Raw genomic sequence first — 18,537 nt, forward strand, 5'->3', positions numbered from 1 at the left:
ATGAGACCATTGGGGAGGAAGCAGTGGACCACCCTTGTAGAGTCGTGCTGAAATGGATGAAGTAATGATCGGAAAGATGCAGCGGTGTGACAGAGATTGTGTCTATGGCACAGTTTCTGGTGAAAATGAGGTCAAGTGCTTTTCCATCTTTGTGAGTTGGAGGACTTTGTACTAGTTTTAGATCAAATGATGACATGAGTCACAGGAAAACTGATGAGCTGGGATTGTCCAGGTGAATATTCATGTCTCCAAGGACCGTTGTGGGACAGTTGTGCTCAGGAATGGAGGAGAGCAGGGTGTTGAGTGCATCAAGAAAGTCTACGAGCTGACCTGGTTGGCGATATTTGACAACCAAAAAGAATTTTTTCGGTACAGTTACCTGGATGGCATGGTATTCAAAGCAGTTGTATTTAGTGACGGGTAGCAACTGTACATCCATTTGTTGGAAATCAACATGCCCGTTCCACCACCTCGGCCAGATGCATAAGAAGTGTGGGAGAAAGTGTGGTTAACTGAGAGAGCAGATGGGGTAGCATTGTCATATGTTTTGATCCAGGTCTCAGTGAGAGCCAGTGCATCGAGTGACAGGTGGTTTGCAAATACGGTAATGAAGTCTGCTTTGTTTACAGCCGACTGGCAGTTCCAAAGTCCCATAGACAGGTGGATGTCTTCGGGGGAGTTGGTTTTAGCGAGTGGAGGTTTTGAAGGTTGCGAAAGCGGTTTGCTGTGTGGGACCTTCCTCTGAAGCCAGTGATCACAGATATAGGATAATGGCACATTTTGCAAGGTGTCGATGGAGCAGCATCTGGGTCGAGTTTGTTTGCTCTGTGTACCTGCTCTGTGGACACGTGCAGGTAGACAGGTATGTCTTTACCCCGGAGTGTCTTCACACCGGAGGGGCTGAGACACAAGGTCTGATGCTTCCACTTCAGTTATGCCACCAAACCTATGCTGTGCTACTATTTGGAAACAGGTGTTCATGCAGCAGCTGATTGCATTGGTTGAGACCTAGAGCTCCTGATGAGTGTTTTCAGGGAAGGGAGAAACAGCTCGTTCACAGCCCCTGATTGCACTTATTGTTTTCAGTTGGCCCAAACCGGAGCTTCTAGACAACAGGATTACCCACAGATGAGTTTCCTTCTCTTCCCCAATGGAAGATAGTGCAAAGCAAAAGTTTAAGAAGACAAAAACAAGCACTAACAGACACTCAAGACCCTTTGGTGCAGATTCAAGTGTCATACGGGCAAAGCTGGGGTTTATTGTGTTTTCCTTTCCAGTGTTTAGTGTGTTTTTTCCTTCCAGTGTGGTGCAGTTTTAGTGTGTATTCTTTTTATTTAGTTTTATTGCATGGGTGCTTTTATTTTGAAAAACCCAGGCAGCTGGGAGGATGTGTGATTTTATTTTGACAAGCTTGGACAGATGACATCTGGACCTGGGCAATTATCTGCACCGGTGGAAGATTAGGAGTGGTTCTTCGGTGGAGACGGCGGCAGAGAGTGGAGGGATGCCGGGTGAAAGGATGCCGATTGTCTGTAACGAGGCTCCATGGAGATGCGGGCAGAGTATTTCTCTGCCCTGGTGTGTGAGTAGTGGCCTTTGACAAGGTGTGACCCGCCGGTGTGTGATCGAGCAGTGAGTGCCGTTTAAATTCACTGACAGGCAGACCCTCGATGGAGGAGGACGACGGCGTGGTGCGGTGAGGCGGCCGAGCCAGTGATTGATCTGCAGGAGGAGATGAGCAATCGAGGAAAACGGCGGTGCGGCAGACAAGCGTCCTGAAGGAGGAGGTGTGACAAGGCCAGGGGACCAAGAAGGACAGTTCTGTGGAAGAGGAATCCGCCCCGCAGCATCCAGATAAGGCTGCAGTCTCTCACCGGGCCTACAGTAGTACCGGTAACTGTTTTATCGACTGACTTAAGACTTTTTAGTCATGTTTTAGTTAGTTACTTTGAATAAACCCTGGTGCGGTGGCTAAACGGCAGATTCCTTTGGTCTTTGGCAGTCGCTCTTAACTTTACCTGGTGTAAACCTTGGGTGGGATTTTGTATTCTCTCGTCATAGTGTAGCCTACCTACCCGGTAGTAAGGTGCCACATTTGGTGTTGTCGGCAGGACCAGGCTTTGAGAGCAGCAGTTGGAGCCAAATAAATTGACCATGATGATGCCTGTTAACCCGTGGGCCCCTTGGCTTCCAAAATTTAAAGGACATGGGGAGGACTTAAAATACTGTGACTGGAAGGAACAGCTAACCGGGTTACTAGGGACACAGGAGTTGGCAGAACCCAGGAAGGTTGATATTGTATTGGGGTGCTGGCTGGGGAAGCCAAATGTCAGGTTAGTGTTTTGGAAGAGAATGAAAAAGATCAAGTTTGTAAAATCCTTAACTATTTAGATTTCTTGTATGGAGACTGCACTCCTATCTCGGTGTTAAGGTCTCAGTTTTTCGGTTGCACCCAGAAGCCAAGTGAGACTGTATCGTCTTTTATTTTGAGGTTGCGTGAGCTACATTGTAGGTTGCGGCGACATGACCCCGACGACTCCCCCTCAGATGTAGCCTTACAGGACCAGCTGTTGTTGGGGCTACAGGAGGGTCCCCTGGCTCAGGCCTTAAAGGTTTATTCTCACCGCAACCCTGAGGAGGATTTTGCTGCTATCTGTCAGGAGGCACTATTGCTCGATGCGGAGTTCAGGAACACGCCGACTGAGGCGACATGTTCGGCTGTGAGTAACCCATGTGCTTCCCCCAAATCATCACAGGGACCTGGCTGGAAGGAGGCTCTAAAGAGGGAGATTATGGAGGACGTGAAGGCGCAGATGGGAGAGATTACCCAGGAATTGGTGAGGGAGGTTAAATCACTTCTCCAACCCGGAGCAGTTGCTCCACAACCCTCAAGGTTTGAGAGGGAGAAGCGGCGGCCCACATCATATGCCAACTACCGGGATGCACAAGGTAGACCAATCTGCCACATATGTAGATGTCCAGGCCACATAGCCAGGTTCTGTAGGGAGCCAAATGCTTCACCGCCTCCTTTAAACTAACCATCCCTGCTGCTGAGGTCCGGGGGGCAGGGGTGGCTGATTCACCACCAGAAGGGAAAGGGGCCACTGATACATTTGTTGGACAAAGTCCTACCATAGGGATAACCATTGAGGGAGTGCAGCTCCAGGGGTTACCGGATACGGGTTCCCAAGTAACTTTAATGCAACAGAGTTTCCTAGGAAAATATTTTACTGGAATTAAACCTGAGAAGACTCCTGTATTCTTCCAATTGAGAGCAGCCAATGGATTAGAGATCCCCTATACTGGCTATGCAGTGTTGGACTTTGAAGCGAAGGGCATTAGCATACCTGGGCGGGGCATTATTATTGTAAAGGATGAACATTATACACACCCGCTCATTATAGGCATGAACATTGTGACTGCTTGCTGGAAGGCCCTGTTTACGAGTTCCGCAGAGGCCGCCTCCTGCCCATCACCGTTAAAGCATCAGAAGGCCTGGAAGGACACCTTCGCAACCTGCAGGCGTATCGAAGCCACTATGGCCGAGGATGGGCTGTTTGGATTTGTGCGGCCAGCCTGTCGGGGCCATATAAAAGTCCCACTGAGAAGTGAGATGCTAGTTTGGGGCTGGACGCGGAGGGGCCCATGAGGAGCAGACTACTGTGCCCTGTTGGACACGACATCAGAAACCAGTAAAGTGGGTGTGGCCAGGACATTGGCCACTGTAAAAAATGTCAGAATCCCTGTGTGTTTTTGCAACCCCCACCCTTACAGTCTGTTTATTGGCTGGTACGAGAAACTGGGAAAGCTGTACCACATAGACGAGATGGATGTTCACGGACCTCGTGGGTTGAGCCTGTCCCTGGAGGAGGACGGAGCTGTTGAAGTGACGTTGGTAGACACAACAGTGCATACAGAACAAAGTGAGCTTCCACAAGAGGTGAGAGATCTAACTAACCGACCAGATTTGTCTGAAGACCAACAGGAGGAGTTGAGTGCCTTGCTACAGAAGTGGGAAAAAGTTTTTGCTAAGTATGATGAAGACTTTGGGCGGACAGAGGCCATAAAACATCAAATCCACACTGGTGAGGCAGCATCTATTAGGGAGCGATATCGACCTCTCCCTCCCCTCATGTACAAAGAGGTGAAATCCCTGTTGTCAGATATGCTGGAGAGGGGAGTGATTAGAGAGAGCTAGCCCCTGGGCTGCACCCATAGTCCTGGTGAAGAAAAAGGACAACAGTTGGAGATTCTGTGTTGATTATAGGAAACTGAACGCAGTAACTCATAAAGAGGCCTTTCCTTTGCCTAGGATAGAGGAGACTCTGACCAGTCTGAACCGAGCAGAGTGGTTTTCTACCCTTGACCTGGCCAGTGGGTACTGGCAGGTCGAAATGGATCCCCAGGACAAGGAGAAGACTGCTTTCACCACTCCACTTGGGTTGTTTGAATTTGAACGCATGCCGTTCGGATTGTGTAATGCCCCCGCCACTTTCCAGTGACTTATGCAGCAGTGTTTAAGTGGTCAGATGGCAGAGTCACTGTTGGTGTACTTAGACTGCATCATTATTTACTCACCCAATTTCTCCTCTCACCTACAGCATCTGGACGAGGTATTCCAAAGGCTGTGGCAGCACGGATTGAAGCTACAGCTGGAAAAGTGTAAACTTCTGCAACGTGAGGTGAAATTTTTGGGCCACGTGGTAGACCAAAGAGGGGTGAGACCTGACCCAGATTAGATCTCGGCAGTGAGGGACTGGCCGCCCCCTCTATTGTGCGACAAGTGCGGGCCTTTTTGGGACTGGCTGGCTACTACAGACGCTTTGTAGCTGGGTTTGCAAAAATTGCCCGGCCGCTGAACGCACTACTGGCTGGCGCCCCTATCAACAAGTGGATGGAGACCCGGGCGATACAATGGTCCCCTGAGTACCAAGTGGCCTTTGACACACTGAAGACAGCACTTACCCAGGCCCCAGTCCTGGCATACGCTGACTATTCATTGCCATTCATTTTGTATACAGACGCAAGTAATCAGGGTTTGGGAGCAGTGTTGGCTCAAGTACAAACGGGACAGGAGCGTGTCATAGCCTATGCCAGCCGTAGCTTACACCCAGCTGAGTGCAACGACGCAAATTATAGCTCCTTCAAATTGGAGCTTTTGGCATTCAAGTGGGCAGTAACTGAGAAGTTGAAGGATTATCTGACTGGTGCAACGTTCTCTGTGTATACTGACGATAATCCTGTTGCCCATCTGCAGACAGCCCGCCTGGGGGAAACAGAACAGTGCTGGGTTGCTCAGCTTGCCTCCTTTAACTACAACATCAAGTATCGCCCAGGTAAAAGCAACAAAAATGCTGAGGTCTTGTCCAGGTTCCCAGTGACCACCTCGGATGGTGAACCCGCCGATGCGGAGGCTGCATTTTCAGTAGCGGTGGAGCTCACCCCTGAGAGAGGGGAAGTGAAGATTGGGCTGATGGTGAATGGGAACTAGTTCAAGTCTATGACCCCAACATCCAAGTGGTTAAAGGTTATATGGACCGACAAATAAGACCCCGGAGAGTAGAACGACAAGCTATGTCCTGCACAGCCCAGAAGTTGCTACAGAAACAGAAGAGGCTTGTGAATAAGGGCAATTTACTGTGCCGGAGGGTGATTGAGCCCCGCACTAATAAAGAGCTCTACCAGATTGTATGCCCCAGTTCTCGACATAGAGAGGTTTGGATGAGAATCCACGAGGCAGCTGCCCATGCTACTGTGGACCGGACCCTGGCCCAGATCAGACAAAAATTCTACTGGCCGGACCAAGAGGGGGAGGTACGTCGTTTCCACCAGGGTTGTGTCGCCTGTAGTTTGCAAAGAGAGAAGGTAGTATTGAGGGCTCCTTTGAACCCTGTGGTGGTGTCCTATCCCTTAGAAGTGATAGGTTTAGACTTCTTATCGCTTGGTTGGCCTGCTGATGTTTTTCAAAAAAATACTTGTCACTACAGATCTCTTCACCCGGTTTGCTTGGGCCATTCCTACCAGAGATCAGACGGCGCAGACCACAGTGAGGGCACTGTGGACGCATGTAATTCAGCCTTTTGGCTGTCCAGCCCATTTCCATTCAGATTGAGGCCCTAACTTTGAGTCTGCTTTAATGAAGCAGGTCTGCAACACCTATGGTGTGACCAAGAGTCGCACAACGCCTTACCACCCAGCAGGGAATGGTGGTACAGAACGGTTCAACCAGACATTGCTAGGCATGTTAGCCTGAGCACATTGCTGAGTTGGTACATGCGTATAACAACACAACACACTTCTCCACCGGTTATGCACCCTCTTTTCTCATGTTTGGCAGGCATTTGAGACTTCCGGTAGATCTCGAACTGGGGGTTGGCCCCCAAGAGGCATGTCACGAGCTGAGTGGGTGGGTAAATGAGCACCAGCGGAGACTTTCCACTACTTATAGTATAGCGGGGCGAAAGATGAGTGAGCCAGCTTCTCAGTCGAAACAGTACTATGATAAGAAGGTCAAGACCATGCCGCTGCTGCCAGGAGAACGAGTGTGGGTGCGGGAGAGGAACAGGCAGGGGCGAGGGAAACTGTGTAAATGGTGGGGAAATGACCCCTATGTGATTTTGGACAAGGTGGGAGAGACAGGGGTGGTTTATCGGGTGCAACCTGAAAAAGGTGGTCACCAGTAGACGGTGCATAGGAATGCATTAAAGCCGTGTGCAGCACCCCCGTAGACATTTAACCACCAGTAGCAGAGCCTGAAGCAGACCCTCAAGGGCTTCTAGAGACTCTAAAGTTGCTGGAACCATTGTTCTATGGGTTTCTTCCTATGGCTCTGCCCAGGCCTCCTCAAGATGGACCACAGGAAGCAGTGCGACGCTCCACACAGCCTAATTTTGGCAAACCACCAGACAGGTATGGGGATTGAACTGTTCACGTCGCAGGGACTGACAACGTCAAGAAGTGGGGGGATGTCATACGGGCAAAGTTGGGGTTTATTGTGTATTCCCTTCCAGTGTTTAGTGTGTTTTTTCCTTTCAGTGTGTTGTAGTTTTAGTGTGTATTCTTTTTATTTAGTTTTATTGCATGAGTGCTTTTATTCTGAAAAACCCAGGAAGCTGGGAGGATGTGTGATTTTATTTTGACAAGCTCGGACAGATGACATCTGGACCTGGGCAATTATCTGCACCGGTGGAAGATTAGGAGTGGTTCTTCGGTGGAGACAGCGGCAGAGAGTGGAGGGTTGCCGGGTGAAAGGATGCCGATTGTCTGTAACGAGGCTCCATGGAGATGCGGGCAGAGTATTTCTCTGCCCTGGTGTGTGAGTAGTGGCCTGTGACAAGGTGTGACCCACCGGTGTGTGATCGAGCAGTGAGTGCCGTTTAAATTCACTGACAGGCGGACCCTCGATGGAGGAGGACGACGGCGTGGTGCGGTGATGCGGCCGAGCCAGTGATTGATCTGCAGAAGGAGGCGAGCGATGAAGGACAACGGCGGCGCAGCAGACAAGCTTCCTGAAGGAGGAGGCGAGCGATCGAGGAAAATGGCGGTGCGGCAGACAAGCGTCCCGAAGGAGGAGGTGTGACAAGGCTGGGGATCCAAGAAGGACGGTTCTGTGGAAGAGGAATCTGCCCCGCAGTGTCCAGATAAAGTTGTAGTCTCTCACCGGGCCTAGTACCGGTAACTGTTTTATCGACTGACTTAAGGCTTTTTAGTGATGTTTTAATTAGTTACTTTGAATAAACCCTGGTGCGGTGATTAAACGATGGATTCCTTTGGTCTTTGGCAGTCGCTCTCAACTTTACCTGGTGTAATGCTTGGGTGAGATTTTGTATTCTTTTGTCATAGAGTGTAGCCTACCTACCTGGTAGTAAGGTGCCACACAAGTCTGTTTGAAAGTGCTTGCAGTTGCTTTTTAAGCTTTGCTTCAGGTGAGAGGACAGCCCACCTAGATCACCTGATGAGTGTTTTCAGGGAGTGGAGAAGCAGCTCGTTCACAGCCCCTGATTGCACTTATTGTTTTCAGTTGGCCCAAACCGGAGCTACTAGACAACAGGATTACCCACAGATGAGTTTCCTTCTTTTTCCCAAGGGAAGATAGTGCAAACAAAAGTTTAAGAAGACAAAAACACGTACTAACAGACACTCAAGGCCCTTCGGTGCAGATTCAAGTCTTGATGACACCTCTGGAGGGCCGGAACCCCTGGCTCGGGGCCTGCAACACTGGGAGCTGGTTAAACAAGGCCAGACCATACTGGCCAAAACACTCATTGTAGCATTTCTGAATTATATTCATTCATATAATGTCAGCACGGCCAGGAGTTCCTCCCGGAGGGTCCTTAACCACCAGTACACCACAGCTGCTCAGTGACCTGCCACAAAGCTCCACGTCCAGCTCCAGATAGCCAGTGTAAGTGATAGTCAATCCATTAGCAGCCTTAAGCTGCAGCCAGTGACAGGACTTCAATTGGTCTATCCCCCAAGACTCAAAATGCTACCGGAAAAATCCCTCTGTGACTGTCGATACCATGGAACCAGTATTCAACAAACACGAAACCAGTATCCCCCCATTTTTACATCCACATGAGGGCACTCTGCAACCAACTTAGAGACACCCACCAGATCATCTGTCATCAGTCCCGAGCCAGTAGCTGCACCCCCCCCAAACTGTGGCTCTGCAGCTCGGCGGGCACTAGTTTTTCGACTGTCCACCAGGTGGCAGTGTGGGCTGAGTGGCCTGGGGATGGTTGACCCACACCCCATCACACTCACAAGCAAAATGTCCTACTTGTTGACCCCGGCGGCACACTATGGGGCCCCTATTCATGGGGCGAGGCTTTTTCTTAACGGTCTACAGGGAAGGAATGCTTTAAGTGAGTTTATTTATTTGGTCTTGCTGGACCTTTAATAGCTCTTTTAACTCACTCAACTCAGCAGCTTGGGATGGATCAACTCCTGCCGGTGGACACTGCACCCCACATTGGAGATCTAACACCTGGGGGATTAAAGGCCTGCAGCCGCTAACACCTCCCATCAAACCCTCACGCTCCCACCGGATTGCCTCAGCTCTCACCTCCAATAGTGTAGCCGTGGCCATCCACCTCACAAACTGTTTCAACTCACGATGCAGGGACCCGTTTCTTGCATGTTCAATGAACTGGTCCCTTAGCAACACCTCAGCATTAGTCATTCCGCTGGGGCATAGGCGTCATTTTAACCGGGGACGCCGGGGACATGTCCCCGGCAAAATTTGTGATTGGCAGCTGTGTCCCCCCCACTTTCAAAAACGCCTGCTGATGAGGATTTTTGTTTTACCAGCTCAGATCTTATCCAGGGGTCGGCACCCTGTTCCCATCAAAGAACCATTATTACCCGTTTCCCACGGTAATTTTGGACGGACCTTAATAAGCAGTGACTTAAGTGAAGCAGGCAGGTCGCGCTAGAAAATTTCGTTTAAAAAGATGTCATAAATGTGTTCCCCCGTCATTTTTATTACTAAAATATGAAGTAAAAACTCACAATTTAATTTTCATTCATTTGTCATTAATATGTAGTCTACACCCGTGCGTTAAGTGGACCATCTTCCAGTAAACGCACAGCATCCAGTCCACCTCTCCAAATGCATAAAATGTGCATCAGCCGCTAGTTAGGCGCGCGCGCACCATCATCTGATCAGCCCAGACAAGAGCAGAGCGACTAGAGAAAGACTAGAGGATAATTGTGTCTGGATGTGGATGGAGATTACATTTTACAGCAGCCTGATCATCATTTAAATACGTAAACCATCACCTGTCTTCTAGTCCACGCTATCAGCATTATTTTATATTTTAATTGGTGTGTGTGTGTGTGTGTGTGTGTGTGTGTGTGTGTGTGTGTGTGTGTGTGTGTGTGTGTGTGTGAGTGAGTGAGTGAGTGAGTGAGTGAGTGAGTGAGTGAGTGAGTGAGTGAGTGTGTGTGTGTGTGTTTTCCACTTCAAACACTGGTCTAACCAACCAGACCAGCGTGTCCAGTAACACATTAATGTTACAATTAAACAGTTTCACTTCATGTAGGCTAGGAACATTTCACCTGCCGTGGCCCGACCGCTTCTGCTCCACATAAACTTTGTGCGTGATCAAATGTCTCTACGCTTCATGCGGAAGACGGGAACAAGCGCTGTTCAGCCAAAGTTTCATAATTTCATAAAAAGAACATTTTCCAAGTGACACATCCCTCAGAGAGACCGGGTTTCCAGAACGCTTCAGTGGGAGGAAATCATCGCATGCGCGTGGTTCTGCACTGCGCTGCACTGCGAACCCCAGATCTTCAGCTCACTGTCCACCGGGGGCGCTCCGAGCCGCGCTGAACACAGTGTCCAGTATAAAGAGCTCTGATGTTCTGATGGGAATATTTTACCTCCGCGTGTGCGTTAACGATTAAAATGTCAGCTCATACATGAGCATCCGTGTGCGTCGGGGTAATTTTTTCAAACCAAGCAACATCCTTGAGTACATCTGTCAAAATAAACAGTCAAATGGAAATATATGTAACCTGCCGTTTAACTGTTTTGCCTTCCTGTGAAGATTGTTGCAAAGAGAAACAATTAAACTTGATTAACCTCAGAGCCACGCAGAGAACCATGGAGTGCGCATGCGGGAAGATTCCTCCCACTGAAGCGAGTGTTTTCCAAACCCTGTCTCTCAGAGAGACTTGTCACTTAGAAAATGTTCCCTGATGATGAAACTTTGGCTGAATAGCGCTTGTTCCTGGCTCCAATGTGGCGACACATCCAGGAGCCGTCTGAGGAGAAGCCCAGAATCTCACATCCTCTTCAGCTCATAAAGTGCCTATATGATTACGCACAAGCGTGACCGGTCAACCACCGCAGACCGGGTTGGACCTGTTCAGGTTTACGCAGACAATCTTTACATTTAGAATTGGCATACAGGTGTAAAATTAATGCAGTAAAATATAAAGCATTTTATTTAAATATCCATTTATTATTTTACAAGCACAGAGAGTTGCATCAGATGGATGGAAGAGCCGCATGCGGCTCCAGAGCCGCGGATTGCCGACCCCTGTGCTAGCCTACTTTATTGTCCCCAGCAATTTTTAAACCCCACTCAAGTGTATGGTTATTGTCCCCAGCAATTCTGAAAACAAACTGACGCCCTTGCGCTGGGGGCCTGTTGCTCTACAGCAGCCATAACATAAGACACATTAGTGCTAGGGAGAACTCTTGGAGTGTCTCCCCCTCTTGCTGACTCCGTGAGAAAAACGCCTCCTGCAAAGCAACATAGGAGTCAGTGCACCCATACAGCTCCTGCAAAATAGTGGTTATTTTAGCTGGGTCCTCCCTATCACCCCAAGGGCGAAACTTTATCTCCTTACAAGCCTCCTCACTCAGGTGGTCAAACATAAAATATGCCATGGTCAACCCCAGGCACATGACGCACTCTCATGCACGCCTGCACTTCCCCAAGCCACTCAGGTAACCCCATGCCCCCTTTTCCACTAAAAACTGGGCACTTATTGTTAAAGAGCAATCGGTCTCACTCGGATCCATACCAGACGTGCGCCATGCACAGCAAAGAGCTAAACAGCTCAAAGTTCTTGCTGCTGGAGAAACCGGAGAGGTGGTCCTCCTTGGACTTGGTTAAGCAGCATCCCCCAGCTGCAAACGATCACCCTGCTACATGGGGGTAAATAGCTGGGGGGCAGAGGTGTGACAAAGAAGAAAGTGTAGAGGGGGGATGATGGAGGGATGCCATCCCATCCTGAGCCTCGGCTTGTCTGAGAGGCGACGGAGAGGTTTGGTGTCTGTGGCAGCTCTCATCGGTGCTATGAATAGACCGCTATTTGTGTTTGTGCAACCGAATCCTGGCCTGTTTACCGAGAGTGTCCCGGATAAATGCTGCCCTCCGCCAGCGCTGCATCAGAAACCCATTCCTTAAATCATTTCTTTACATCTTCCATTTAAAACAGTGTTATCTTTTGAATGCGACCCTCTACACGCTGTCACACTGGGGCAGCCATGCTGTTTCAATTCCCATTGTGGTTACTTTAAACAGGCCACAGAATATATGTGTTCAGGGCTCAAACTCTCAGGTCTGTTTGCTTCTCTAACTCCCCCAAACCTGCAGAAACCACTTCTGTTTCTTCTAATAAGGCCCAGAGAAGCAAAGAGAATCATCAGCAGAGCCCTGCAGTACCCCTCAGTCTGTTCCAGTATGGAGCACAGGCGTGTCTAATTGCCTGTGTGTGTGTGTGTGTGTGTGTGTGTGTGTGTGTGTGTGTGTGTGTGTGTGTGTGTGTGTGTGTGTGTGTGTGTGTGTGTGTGTGTGTGAGTGTGTGCGCGCGCGCCGGTTGAACTGAAGAGTGAGTCCCTTACAGAGCACCAAAAGCAGCCTCACGTGGTTTTAATGCTTCCTGCTTGTTGTTTTATGTGTCTCCATTAAACAGTCACATGCTGTCAATTCACGCATGTGAAGCGAACAACGTAAATAAACAAAAACAGCTGAGTCCAGTTAGACTGAGTCTAAAGGAGACAAATCAATGCATTAATCAATGGAGACGTGGACATCGTTGCTGCAGACGTTCAATGCTGCAAACCTAGTTAGGACTCAAAGGTCCGTTGGTGCCTTCAGAGACTGGGGGTGGAATCCATTTGTACTTTTGATGTCAGGAGAGGAGCGGGGTGTGACCCGGTGACATGTGGCGGGCTGGATGGTGCAGGTGTCAGGTTTGTGTGCGTGAGCCACAGTCTGTGACACCCTAACCGAATAGTAGTGTGTGTGTTTGTGTGTGTGTTTGCATTCATCCAACACATTGATTCTCTCCCATACCTCCCTCTAGGCTTGTGCTTGCACGTTTAGGTGAGTGCTAAACCGTCAGACCTCCAGCTGTTAACTGGTTTGCAGTTGTTTTTTTTATCAGAAATATATCTACGCGTTTAGGTTCTACAGACGTCTTTAAAAGCTGGTTAAGAGTTAGGTGGTAAAAACATGGTCTCTTCTAGTTCTGACATCTGAACACAAATACGAAAGTCCTGTGAGCAGAAAAAGGAGAATCAAAATATATTTTTTATCTGCAGCAGTACTTTTCTGTAGGTTTTGTTTATGGTTCTGATAAATTAGGAAAATAAAGGTCCTGGAGCAAGTTTCAGGATCTTGAGAAATATATATTGTTGCATGCTTTGTGCTCTTGCAGCGTTGAAAGACAAAACTAAGAGATTATTGTTAATATATGAAACTATTCAGATAAATTGTCCTTTTAATATATTTCAATAGAAAAATGAAACTGAGCTTTATAAGGGGAGAATAAGGAAATGATTTCACCAGCAGAAAAAAGTAAAACATTTAGAGACCCTTAAGACATGAACAAGTGTAGTTTTGTTCTAAATCTATGGAGCATTAAAAAGCAGTTTCTTCTGTAGAATTCTGCAACTTAAGAACACAATTATAATAAACCTCTGTGGTGTATGGAGCTAGGATTGGGACAATATTCAATGTAACTTGTACCAAGTTTTGTACCAGTAATAAAGAAAATGTGATTGTGAAGACAAGTAATTATTTTATATTTTTCAGTTAACTCATTCACTGCCATTGACGACTAAAGTCGTCATTTGCATTTTTTTTACTGTTTGAGCATCAGAACGAGCCCCCGCGCTGAGAACAAACATCTCAGCCCTGAAGCCGATCTTCATCCGCATACGTCACATGATCAGGAAGCAGACCATCCATGTATTAGGAGGTCGTTTTGGGCCGTTCCTGTAAAAAAAGTGAGGCGCGAACCGGAAAAGCGTCTGCCGATCACAATTCAACAACGGATTATGAAAGAACGGATAAAGCTCGAAACACACGGATTCTTCCTGACGTAAGAGGTGAGTCTCCGCTTTGATTTGGTTGTTTTGGCATCGGCATCATCCTAGCGCGCAACGTTCTGTGACTCTTAAAAAAACTGTAAAAATGGTGAGAAATGCTGGCAGCGAAGGCCGTTAGTGATCAGGAAACGGCTGGCAGTGAATGAGTTAGTAACACTGAGTGCAACAAACTGCTGAAGCATGAGACAAACAGGATTACGAACGTTAGAAGATATGTTGTTCTGTTTTGTGTACTCAAGTAATAAGAATAGAATTACGATATTTCAAGAATAGTAGTCAAACAACAACTTTAAAAAATTAGACATTTCCATAAAACTGCTCATTTCCACTTGTTTTATAATATTAGCATTTGCAATTTTGTTATTAAGGAATGACAAGAAATAAGAATTAATAACATAACTATCAATAAATGACTGGTAAAGAGTAACTAAAACAAAAATCTTATGTAACCATTAAAGGTTAAACTGTGTTGTGTCCATCTTCATGTTTTCATAGTGGCTGAGTGGAGAGCTGACCAGAAACAACGGTGGTGACAAAACCCAGTTGGGTCTGTGATGGGGTGATGCACGCCTGGAGTGATTGCCATCTCATCCACAGTAAGCACACACTCTCTTTCCATCTCTGTCAGATTTTTAACCTTGAAACTGAGCATGTCACACACCTCTCCTAACACACCTGGTTCCAGTTTAATGGGCTGCATTTGTCTTTGCAGGGTTCTAACATCAGGCAGAGGGATACTCATGTCCTGAAGAATCCTGCAGCCTGTTGAACCCACTGAAAAACGGAGCTGTACGGCCTTTTTGATTGTCTGTTTACTCCATTTAATGCCTCTTGTGTTTTTCATGCCTTTTTGATTTTCTATTTCCTCCCTTAGGTTATCCAGCTGGGTTCCCTGGTTGCATCGCCTGTTCCTGTCATGACTCCCAATCTTTCACCCTCCTCAGCCTTCATGCAGCAAACCTGGTCTCCTCATCAAGTCCCAGCCAAGCCCTGTTTCCCTGACAACCACAATCTACTTCATTCATTCCACCTGTTCCGGTCATCAACTCATCCTCCACACCTGGTTACTCTGCTATTTAAACCCCAGCCAGCTCTTCATCATTGCCAGATTATTGAAAGCCTTGCAAGTAAATCTTCCAGCCTTCCACCCTGCCTGACCTCAGCCTCCGGACCTCGTTTTTTCACTCCTGACCCCTGCTTTGTATTCTGCCTGCCATTTCTACCTTCCCCTGTCTCCGACTCTGTCTCCCACTCTGTCTCCAGCCTCTCCCACCTCGGGTAAACTTCGCCAAGAATAAAAGATTTTTTATCTATTTTTACTGTGTTTGGCGTCTTCACGGGTCTTCTGAGTTCTGTTCGTGACAGTTCCTTTCTCCTCCTGGCCCTGACGCCGGCTCCTCATGGCTTCCTGGGATGTCCCCCTCATGTCCCCCCTCACTTTCCCTCATCTCATTTTCCTCACTGCTGCTGCTGCTTTCCTCATTCTCTGAATTTATAGTGGCACTGTTAGAATAAAGAATCATTTTTAAATAAAATAAATACAAATATCTAATATTTCAAAAGATTCGTACCACAGTTTACTTGAGTACAATATGTGTGGTCACTGGATCAACATGCAGTGGTTCTGCTGTACTTCACTGCGGGATCCTTCCTCCTCCTTTGTTCAGGGTGATGAACAAACAGCATCAGCCCTGAGTCTCACCTTGCCTTTCCTAGTCTTTATAAACTGTCCCTCCTCAAAATGTGCCTGTAGAGTGGTGTATTAGTTTATTTCCTGCCAAATTTAACAGTTTAATTGCAGCCTTGTGCAGTTGAGAGCAAAACATGTAGAGCCTTGATAGAAAACATTTGAGAGTGCACGTTAAACTCACCGCACACAGCTTTTTGTTATTGTGATCTCTGGTCATGGTGAGGTTGCTCCTGCTGACTTGAGCCAACCATTTTCTTCTTCTCTCTGCGTCTTTGGGGAAGCCATAATTCTGATTCCTCCCTCAGACTGACTGCTATATGCAGCGCAGCCAACCATGTTAGATATTCTACCTAGAAAGGGATCATTAAAATACTATTTTTGTACATATAGAAATATTGAACTGAACCAAAAATATAGAGATGTAAAATTACATTTCAAAATTTTATCCAACCCTAAAATTAGTCATTTCAAATTTTAACCCACGGACAAATTTTGTTTCAGTAATAATCAAAATAAAGTTATTCAAAAGAGTTTCGTTAGGTCTTGAGTACATTGCTCAAATTTATTGATTCAGCTTATTTGTGCATATGTAATGACTAAACATAATGTTGGTAAAATGCTTTATTAAAAATGCTATTATACATGTTGTATAAGTTTGGTGTTCATTTTTTTCACAGTTAGCACTATTTTTATCTACTGTGATGAACCACACAGTTTTACTGAAGTTTTCTTTGTAATGTTGCTATAGAAGCCAGATAAACTGGGTTATAGATGTACTGTCTTCACATAAAAATGTAAAGTAATGATTGTAAAATGTATTCTACTGAACATAATAGATCATCATTCAAAGCATAAACAGCTACATATTTTCTTCAAGGTAAGCTGGAGCTGAATTCTAGCTTTCAATAAACACTTTAAAATGGATATTACAACTTGAGTTTAGGGCTTCTTGTAGGACTTAAAGTTATTAAATATGCTTATATTAGAGCAGTGTGTTGCATTACTACATCAAATGTATTGCTACAGTATAGTAATGTATGTGGTCTAAATGTGTTCTACAGTGTGTTAGGACTGTCGTATTCCTGTAATGTAGAACAGTCACGGGTGTTTGTCTTCCTACAAATGCTCAGAAAAATATAAATAGGCTACTTTGTGAAGGAGTTAGGACATAATATATAATATAATATATAATATTATTCAGTAATTACCACAAATCGCCAGGGGAAATGTGATTATATTAAATTTTTGTGATTTGTCCCACCATACGCCGTTCAAACTGACGTACGGCGCTGGGATGTTTGGAACTGAGAGCTCCATAAACCACGTGACCGCGAGTCAGCGAGTTCAAAGAGTGTCGTAACGCTCTCTTTCTACAGCTCTAACAGAACCCTGCCCTCCTCTCCCAATGATTGGACAGGAATTCGAGAAACGTGATTGGTAGCTAAGACTCGTGCTCGCATTGGTTCCACCCAAGTTCCTCCCACTGACGCTAGGATTGAGACAAAATGATTCGTAACACTGTAGATTTGAGGTTTGTACCTGTAGAATGAAATGTGTGTTTTGAGAGTTTTGATTTCAAACATGTACATTGATTCTTTTATTTTTGGAAGTCTGCTAGTTAAAAACCAAAAGTTTCATGTTTCTGAATGAATGTGTGATGTTACAAAATGAGTAGTAAATATACAAAATAAAAGTTTGATTTTACAAATAAGAAATACATGCACAAAATGAAAATTTCCTGTTACAAAACAAGAAATACAAGTACAAATTGAGAATTACAAGTTAGAAAACTAAAGTTACAAGTTAGGAATCCAAAGTTACGTGTCATGAAACATGTTCCAAGTTACAAAACTTGGTACAAGTTACATTGAATACTGTCCTAATCCTAGCTCCATAGTGGTAGATATTTATAGGTTTGTATTTTCTAATTGGATTCTTGCTGCATGAATTTTGAGTACAATGATTAAAGGAAAAAGATGCATGATAATAAATGTTAACACAAAAGCATGAATGATATTTTTACACAGTTGTATCTGACTTTTTAAGGACAAAATAATGAGTAACAAATATGAATGTTTAAGTTTTCACAAACCATGATTCATCTGTCATCGTACCCAACAGAGGAAAATTAGTTCTGCAGAAAAAATCTTGCATTTGCAAATGTGTTTATAGATTTTACCACAAAACAAGTTTTTTGTGGTCTTCTAATGCTGGTTTCTGTTGTGGATTCATGATTGAAATTTTTTTTACACTGATAAAACGTCACATTTGAGCACGAGGAGGCCAGTAGAACTGATCCAGAATATGAACACCAGTCAACATCTCATTAGTTCACCACGGCTCACAGGAAAAGCTTCTGTAAGCTTTGAGAAATCAGAACTTTTATAAAAGGATCAGACATCCTAACTGAGATAAAACATTTATGATCATCTCTTCTAAATCATGTTTTAATCCAAGGTTCTGGTTCTGGTCTGACTGACATAAAGAACAGCAGTGGTCTCTCTGCAGACTTCCTGTTGATCATCACGTCTTCAGCTCTGTTGGGATCATTTGATGTTCTACACGCGGCCGTAAACCTCTTTCAACTGTAGCTGAAGGAGAGACTTCAGGGGCTTGGCAGGAGGAGAGGGATGCCTTTAAACACGTCTATCAGCAGCATCAGCAGTAAATCTTCATCATGTTTATAACCTCTTGGTGCTGAAGGAGAACAGGAGCAAGAACGTCTCTATTAAAAATCCACTCTGACGTTTCACTCAGTCCATCCTGCATCCCAATCAATGTACGGTTTTATGGTGTAAGGAGACGTTTTTACTGTTTATTTTTTAAAGATGAAGAAAAACATTTAATCTTGTTAGATTTTCTGACCTTTGAGCTGTAGATTTGGTGCTTTTGAGTCTTTTCCAGCTGGACCCCCACTGGAAGTTAGCAGCACATCCTCCTGTCCCCAGAAATATTTATGAGGACTTTAACTTACGCAGAACGTGCAAATCAA

This window comes from Nothobranchius furzeri, chromosome 17 (assembly GCF_043380555.1).
Source record: "Nothobranchius furzeri strain GRZ-AD chromosome 17, NfurGRZ-RIMD1, whole genome shotgun sequence".
Lineage (NCBI taxonomy): Eukaryota > Metazoa > Chordata > Actinopteri > Cyprinodontiformes > Nothobranchiidae > Nothobranchius > Nothobranchius furzeri.